The sequence below is a fragment of the Pinus tabuliformis genome, chromosome 3_2 (assembly GCF_031772625.1).
Source record: "Pinus tabuliformis cultivar Carrire ecotype Pingquan chromosome 3_2, CPIR1, whole genome shotgun sequence".
Classification (NCBI taxonomy): Eukaryota; Viridiplantae; Streptophyta; class Pinopsida; order Pinales; family Pinaceae; genus Pinus; species Pinus tabuliformis.
This window is the reverse complement of record NC_142302.1, coordinates 477,442,746-477,451,826: the sequence shown is the minus strand read 5'-3', so window position 1 is coordinate 477,451,826 and position 9,081 is coordinate 477,442,746.

Below are 9,081 nucleotides of genomic sequence, written 5' to 3'. Positions count from 1 at the left end.
CGAGGGAACTGATGGAGACTTGGTGGTTGAGAAGGAGCATATATTACCTCTCAACATGCAGAGCCAGAAGAAGTCTCAGATGATTGTGGAGGAGCCACTATTGGTGAAGCAGCTTCAGGAGGTTGTGGAGCAGCCACAACAAGGGAAGCTGAGAGGAGATCGAGTAGAGACATCTACTCATGCAGAGACCTCCAGCAGGGGGAAACTTCAAGCCAGGTGGGCTGAGGGATCGCATGCAGCCATACCTCCAGGTAGGAGGTGGGGTGATGTGGATTGATTATCCCAAGGAGGAGGGGCAGGATCCTTGAGGTACCCAACCTCTTGGATGAGACCTTGCTACGGGAGCCCCGATGTGGAGTAGTAGGAACTGGCTAATTTGGTAGAGACAGATGCGGATGGAGTAGCAGAGAGAGTGACAGTGCAAGGAATCCCACGACAACGCATAGCTAGCAGGCTACAGTAATGCGAGAGGCACAAGTGTTTTGCACAGTGTTAGGTGGCACAGAGAAGTGTGCAATGGTGCAAGATGCATGGAGATGTTGCAGTAGCGCAGATTTCAGAGAGGGAGCACTTGTTAGCAGTAGGTAGAGCTTCAGCATCAGAGTATGTTCCTAGCCCAACAGAGTGGTCAGCTGGGAGTGTTTTTGTTCCAAGTGTTGTTGGAGCAAGTGGACCGGGCAAATGTGTTGCATGTAGAACATTCCAGAGTTGCAGGATAGGGGTTGCAAATAATCCATATCTTGTTGAGAGGGAGTGTTGAAAATGCAACAAGATGATGGAGCTTAGTGGAAAGGAGTCGCCTTCACTAAGTGGGTCCGCAGGCTATTTTTAGACTATGTCTATTTTTTAGACATATGGATCATGGTCTATGAGTTGCAGGATGCTATTTGTGGATGATTGGTCATGTTGGTAAAAATAGATGGACTTCTATTTTTAGACATATGGGTGGAGTCTATTTTTAGACTGCCAGGCTAAAAATAGAATAGTCGAATATTATTAGCTCTTAATAATATTTGGACTATAAACATTATCTTATCCTCTTGGAGCACTTCAGTTCGAGCTACGGATGTGGCACATGCAACTGCCAGAAGGAAATACACTTTTCTTATGGGTTAGTTGAGCTATTTCATGATGGACTTCAGTTGGAACTCAAGTGATTGAGTTTGGTGGAGTTGATTGAGGATTTGATGGAGTTGTGTTCAGTTTGACTTGGTTGAACTAGTTGTATTTAGTCTAACTGCAGAATACACTAGTGATGAGTGATGTGAATTAATTATTAATTAATTCACTAATTATTAACTCATAAATCAACTAAAGAATACATCAGTTAACTCAATGCATGGACAGTTCAATGGAGACAGGTGTTAGAGGTGAGTGAAAGGGCAAGACAGCTGTCAGTTGTGACTATAGTTGTGCATGAGATTTGCACAATTAATGGATTGAGTATTGCCAATGAGGATTGCGTGGTTCAGCCAAGGGAAATACGAGTTTGGATCAGCCATTCTTATCCATTCTCATGCAGGATTGCGCAGTGGAGGCAGGCAAGCAGTGGAGGAGATTTGAACCTGTGATTGATTCAGATCTGAGCTAGTTTGTGTGTAACAAGTGGAGATAGTACTGAGTACTTGTGAGGAGTATTGTACTATGTATTGTTACATGTTCTCAATCATTATAATATACAGATAGTGTGGGGTTTTCAGCTGTATGCTTTCCTTGGATTACATACTGTGTTAATGTGCGCATGCGATTGATGTTTCATTGTTTTTAATGCTGCAAAATTGATGATCAACGTAGAGGAGGTTATGTATTATGCATGCATTCCGCAATAGTGTATAATTAGGATAATCTCTGTGAATAAGTGTCATATTATTCAAAATTTCTACAGTTGTCCAGAACCTCATCACTGAACGATATCGGGAATGGATCATGTACACATGCATTGCTTAGGCTTCTATAATATACACAAACTCTAATTTATGTGGTATCCTTCTTGCTCTGTATTATAATCGGGTTAATCCATTCCGCTTCATCCATCGGGAAAATAAGTCTGGATTCTAACATTTTTTCAATCTCTTTCTTGAATTTCTCCTTCACCCTTGGGTTTAGCTTGTATGGTCTTTGTTTCATCAAATGAGCATCTGGTTTCAACATGATCTTCATTTCTCTGATGTCCCTTTTTATCCCTTTTAATTCTGCCACTAAGGCTGGAAATAAGCCTTCGTATTCACACAACAGATCAGAAATCTCCTTAGTTGTCTGCTCATCCCAATAATCTCTGATGGATGACATCTTAGGTTTATTCTCTGAGCCGATGTTATGTTTCCAAAGTTTCATTGGGAGAAAGTGTGCAACGTCTCCTAAAGGACTTTCTTGAATAATCTCATTCTCCTTTTGTTCCTTGAAATGTTAAGTGTCTCAGTCACTCTAGATCATCTTCCTCTGGCTCTGCATCTACTTTAATGCAAGACATGTATTCTGAATACCCCGCTTCATAGAAACACTGTAGGAATTTCTCTTTGCAACCTTCCCATAACTATCCTGGAGTAAACAGGATCCTTTTAATGACATACTAGGTTTCAGTCATGCATCGATCACTATCTTTGAACGAGAAACTACTACTGAATTGGCTAGCCATGATATCCCAATCTATTGTTTGTCTATGAATTTCCTCCTATATATACCATTCTTGTGGGATTGTACCTAAGGTATGTATGAATGAATGCACCCAGAGTTCCTTCGATGCTTTCTCTTTTTCCCATTTCTCTGTGCAATCCTCTAAATTTTTTCTGGGATATGAGTTTCCTCTATACTTCACCTTGTTATGCAGTTGATCTCCTTCTTGGCTAAACCTCTCTCTCATGGCTCTCTTGATAGTCTCCCATTCACGCAAATCATTGCGATGCGCTTTCCACCACCTTTCCGAGACAACGTGTAATGAAATATCTAATAGTGGGACTTTGTTCTTATGTTTATGTCTACCTTATTTAAAAAAGTGTCTACTGATTCAATACTGTGGAAGGTAGGATAGTTTCTTACCTATGTCCCAATCCAGTTTATCCTTCCTATCTTGGTGCAATGTCTATTATCAATCTCGTATCCCCCTTGTTTCCATGCATCCCAAGTGGCTTCTAAACCAGCTTTTGAACTTTGTATGCTCCTCCAACTGATTGATCCTCCTGCTGTGGGATTTATGTAGTTTTTTCTTTTTCTTGTTGTTAGCCTATACAGTTGATCTAGTATTCTCAGTTCATCTTGGTCATCCACAGGTTTTGTGAACCTTGGTCCTGAAATGAATCTAGTGGTTGTATTACCCGCATTCCTTCTACTTCAAAGATCATCAACTCTTTCTTAAGGTCAATGATAGCATAGTTCTCGTATGCCCTATACCAAGAAGTGCTGGGTATGGGTCCTTATTACCCATTATATCAATTACTTCAAATTCAGTATAAGTTCACTCATGCTACATCCACTTCTACATCTTCCAACCTTCCAATGGGCGAGATGCAATATTGATTTTTCATCTGCAATTGTATTAGTGAATATTTAAGTTGTGGCTTCCCCAATGCTTCCCATGTCTTTCAGGGTAGAATATTTACATCCGACCCCAGATCTAGCATTGTGTCCTTAATCGAGAATCCCACAACTTGAGCATCAATCTATAATTCTCTTTTTGTTTAATTGTACCCTTCATGAATTTCTTTCCAGTAGATTTTTCGATATGGTTTCCCCCTTTTCTTCGTCTTCTGACAATACTTCTCTTAGACTTCTACACAACCCCTTCAACATTTCTTCATTATCAACAATCTGCAAAAACAACCTAAACCATTATTCGATTGGTCAGGTGTTACCTGCTATGTGTGAGTCTAGTTCCTTGTCTCCTTTTATCTCGGTTAACTCATCAAATAACTTGGCTGCTTCTTGATAATATTCCTTTTTTTGGGTATGGTTATATGACTTCTTTGGCGATGCTATCCAAACAATTGAAGGTTGGTCTACCATACCCCGACTTTCTCCTGTCTTCTTACCCCCTCTGGTAACTATAATTATATTAGTTACTAGAAGTGATTCAACTTTTCATGGTCCTGCATTGATCAATTTAGTCCCTCTCTGTCTTGTTCTTTCTTCCCATTTTGCGATCAGCTCCAGACAATCTTCAATGGCATGTGCAGAATCGTACATTATGAGCACCAAGGCCTTCTTGGTGTTGGTCACTTTGATTGTTTATTAATAAAACAATCGAGTGCCACATAAATTATCAACCCGGGAAAGTCTGATTATTCCAACGGTGACCACGTACTGTATGTACTTAATCTTAATAGTATTAAAAGCTATAGTATAAACAGTTTACTACCTATTAAACCCCTACTCTGTGTTACAGTAATTACAGCAGTTACAGCCTATTGCAGGAATAAAATAAGAGCAGATAACTTAAAGAAAACAAATCTGCAAAAGGGAGTGATGGTTGTCCTGCAACAAAGGATCAGGACCCTATCCTCAGAGTAAGGACTTTCAGCACTTGCCTCTATTGTACAGTTCACCAATACACTCTGTAAATCCTAATCACCGGTGAGGCACTCATATACAACATCAATCAGTTAAAAGGAAAACAGAGTTTCGGCAAAAGTAAAATATCATTAGAAGCAGTACTTGTGATATAAACAGAAATCACACACATGACACACAACAGAAAGAAGATGGGTGAATCTTGTGATGAAGGTGGGCCCTGTCCTTCTCACAAGATTCCCCAGGACACAGAAACTAAGATAAAATACTCAGAACAGAACTTTATTCATCTGTCAATAGACCATATTACAAAAAAGATTCAGTCTCATCCCTTCACTACAGTTTCTGTGTTACAGCTTGTTCCCTCTTTCTCTATATATCCCTCTCTAATGTAGATGTCTCCTCTTTATAGAGGAGACATCTATTACAAAATATTTTCATTATACATTCTAGTTCAACCCTTTATACCAAAAATAGGAAAATCAGTTCTCATTAACAAAATGTTGTTACAGTCGTGTGGATCATGATCATTACGACCAATATAGTAATCGGTCGGACTCCTTTGCTGATGCAGATTTGTTACGCAAATCTCAACTATCTCCTCGAAGTTCGCATGCTGTTCTTGTTGTTTCAGCTTCGAGGTTCATGTTGTTCTTGCTGTTTCAGCTTCACGGTTTGCGTTGTTTCCGTTGTTTCAACAACTACAAAATGTGGTCCTGCCAGTTAGGCAGTTTCAACAATTGTTCAGCAACTTAATCAACTTCAAGGATCAATTATAAAGATAGCATGATTACGTGTTGAATAATTAAACATATAGCAATGAGGAGAGTTACTATATACCTTTTGGAGTGATTAAGCCAAAACACTAGCAAAGGCTTTCAACTAAGGGTTGAAGAGGGTAATATAATGACAAAATATAAGGTCAAAAATAGACAATATGGGATCCTAACATCCCCCCCAACTGAAAATGTTGCATGTCCGCATGCAACGTCTAGTCTGAATCTGAGTCGGAATACTGGGATGAACAGTGTAAGTTGCTTATGCAGTAAGTGTAGAAGGTGCTGTCAACCATGTCTCTAAACCCTTGGACACTCTGAAGTTTCTTCCATGCTGCCAATTCTTCCTTTTTAGTCAATTTAAATTGAGCCTTGTATTGTTCTCCAGGAAGCCATAAGAGAGGGAAATGAAAATGGTAACCAATCCACCATTCAGCACACTGTCTAATGCATTTTACATAATCAGGTATGCGTGAGATTTCCGCCTGAAGATTGAGGGGATTGTAGGGATGATATTCCTGTCTTTCTTTGGGACAGTGTTCCCAGAATAAATTATTTTCTTTTATAGCCAGAGCTCCTTTAGTTTTCACATAATGTTGGCAGTCTTCCAAGACTGCTGCTTGCAGATTCCTAATATGATCGGTCATCCCTGGTTCTCGTAGAATTCGTTGATGTTCCATAATGAAGATGGCTGCATTCTGCGGTTCCGGACGAATCCAGAGAAGACAGTTCTCCTCATTGTGTGCTGCAGACATAAAAGCATTCTACCAAGTAAGCTAATTGGCCAAGAAGGAAATAAAGGCTCTTATTTGGATATCACCACAAATAGGAAGTAAATTAATCTTTCTATCTTCAGGCATAGCCTCATTGTGAAGATAGAGTTCACACAGCAAGTTCTGGTCATTGTTTGGTGCTTCTGCAAAAGTCTCAATAAATTGTTGTGGTGTAGAGACCTGGTGGGGTCTTCCATCCTTGATTGCTTTTAATTGGAGGAACGCTAAACGTTCTCTCAAGAATACAGAATAGTTAAAAGAAGGCTTTCTTGTAGCAAGTAACCGCTGGACCAAATCAAAGATAAGGGACAGTCTGGCTTTTAATTGCTTATTCTCCTTATGTTGTGCACGAGACTGTTCAAGTACTTCCCAATTTCTATAGGCATAGTTAAGCCATAATGACTTCTGTTGCTGAAATGCCTTTCCTTGGGAGAGCTCGTATTCTGTCTTCCATGTGTTACTTAGTTCTTGAAAACTGGAAGTCTGTGCGTGAGCATTGCTGACACAGGGAGGTTCAGTTTGTGTATGCACAGTTGTAAAAGATTTTGGTTCTGGTTTCTGTTCATCAATAACTTGGGTAGGCCGGGGTGGTTCTGTTTCTTCCTCTAAAATTCTTGAAGACCCTGCTGGTTCTTGTGTAGCAGCAGGGTGTTCCTTTTTTAATATAACAGGGCTGGCTCCAGTCAATGGGACTGCAATTATCTTATATCCTGCTTGAGTATAGATATCCCCACATTCACTGCACATGTATTCACTGTATTGATCCTTCTCTGCAGTCTTTTCAGCTTGAGATGCTACCTGAGCTAACATGTACAGATTGAGTTCCTTTTTATAGGCTTCCCTAGCCATTGTTAACTCTTTCTGATAAGCCTTAATTTCTAATTTTAAAAACTCATTTTCTTCCTGCAGGGAGGCTAAAGTAACCGGGGCTTCTATAGTTGCAGATTCCAATGGAGAAGAGAATTTTTGTTCAGCATTAACTTCATCATTTGCGTCCACAACAGGTGGTTCTTGTGTATCACCTGTTGGGTCAGTTTGTGTATCAGCCTTACCTAGGGCATCTTCTTTTTGTTCCCCAACAGGTGGTTCTTGTGTGGCACCTGTTGGGTCAGTGGCTGGTTCTTGTGTAACAACCACATGCAGGTCATCTTCTTTTTGTTCCCCAATAGGTGGTTCTTGTGTGACACCTGTTGGGTCAGTGGCTGGTTCTTGTGTAACAGCCACATGCCCTATATCATCTTTTTGTTCCCCAACAGGTGGTTCTTGTGTGGCACCTGTTGGGTCAGTGGCTGGTTCTTGTGTAACAGCCACATGCCCTATATCGTCTTGGATGTCTAGTTTGAATGTATCGGCAGCTGGTTCTTGTGGAGCAGCTGCCTCTGTTGAGAAAAATGATGTCACAAAATCGTGAACACTCTGTATTTCGGCACCTGAGGGTGAAGGAGGTGAAGGTTCAGGGCTATGCGGGATACGGGGATTTAGAATGATAGGAGGGACATTTGGGATAATGGCCTCAGTTGCTGCAAACGACCTTGTTCGTTGCCGAGGTAGGGAATCAGGAGAGACAATAGTTTTTCTTTTGCGAGCACTTTTGCTCAGGGTAGGGGAATTATCAGAAATAGTGGCTTCCTTAACTGAGGCCCTGGTTCTTCTTTTTAGTGGGGTTGCAGCTTTCTGTTGCTTTTTCCTCTTAAGGAAAGTGATGAGGGTATCATCGTCCGAATCATCGGTAGGGATATGAACTATGGGGGTGGATGGTTCGGCTTCATCAGGGGGTGAGGACTGCTGCAGATTTTCAGTGCTCAATTGGGGTGTTTCTGCTGCTGGTTGCTGAGTTTCAGCAGCTTGCTGGGAATTTTCCTCGGATTGCTGGGAATTTTCTTCATTTTGCTGAGGATTTTCCTCAGCTTGCTGAGGAGGGTTATTGAGGGGAGGTGGATTGTGCAGGGCGAAGCCTCTATTTATTAGGAGTTGGACCAAACGATGGTGCATGAGGCAGAGGAGTTGGTGCCTTGCGTTCACGGTATAGTGTGCCATATTTTTTAGACAGCCAAGGAGATAATAGGGCATATTTATTAGACGACCATGCCGCAAATGATTTAATAAAACAAAGTCGTGTTGGTAGACTACCTGATAACGGCCCTCACAGGTGAAGTAATGCTTAACGAATTCTGCAACCTTTGGCCATGGTGGTGGTAGTGATCGAAGCGCAACCCCCCTGCCTTTGTTTTCCACCTGCTCCCTAGGTAACAGGAAATCTTGCTGTGCATTGAGAATGAGATGCTTCCTGCTGAACCAGCGAATACCATTGGTTGGAAGCCCCGAAACTTGCGCTATGTCTTCTTCTGTTACTGGGATTCGCACCCCTCGGACAGTAGAGTACCCTTCCCTCAAATTGCATGCAAATTCCAGAACCTGCTGTGAATCAAAATCCGGAAGTCTTCTGAAATAGTCCACCCATCCTGCTTGTAGAAAGATTTGGTATGCGTCCTAGTAGAGTTCCAGTAATGCCGTCGAGCCCAGTTCATGTCTAACAGCATCTCCTCCCATAGTTACTGTTTTAGGCAAAATACAAAGTGCAGAGCCGAGTTGCCGAGGTCGAAACAGAGCAGAACGTTGCAAATGAAATTATGATGTGATAAGGTATAGACGAGGTGGATTAGACACAACCGCGAGGAATAGAGATGGCGGTGATCGGCGTGTTATGTAATGATTACAATATTTCGGTAATCCCCCCCAACTGCGGCTGAATGATATGGTTAGCGGTACGACGCTTTTGGCGGTCATGTCAATTATCTCCTCATTAACTACAATTTAATATTCACACTTAAACACACATACCTTTACAATTACCTTTGGTTGTTGCGCCGAAAAGTGTTATCTCATCCTTAATAGGTCAATGATCATTATAGAAAGGGTTTGTAAGGTATGAGGGTTTTTATACACGAGGTTTTTATTATTCACAAGAGGTAGTAGTGAAGGGACATTATTAATAGGATAAATGGTTGATTCCTTTGAATAAAGAATGA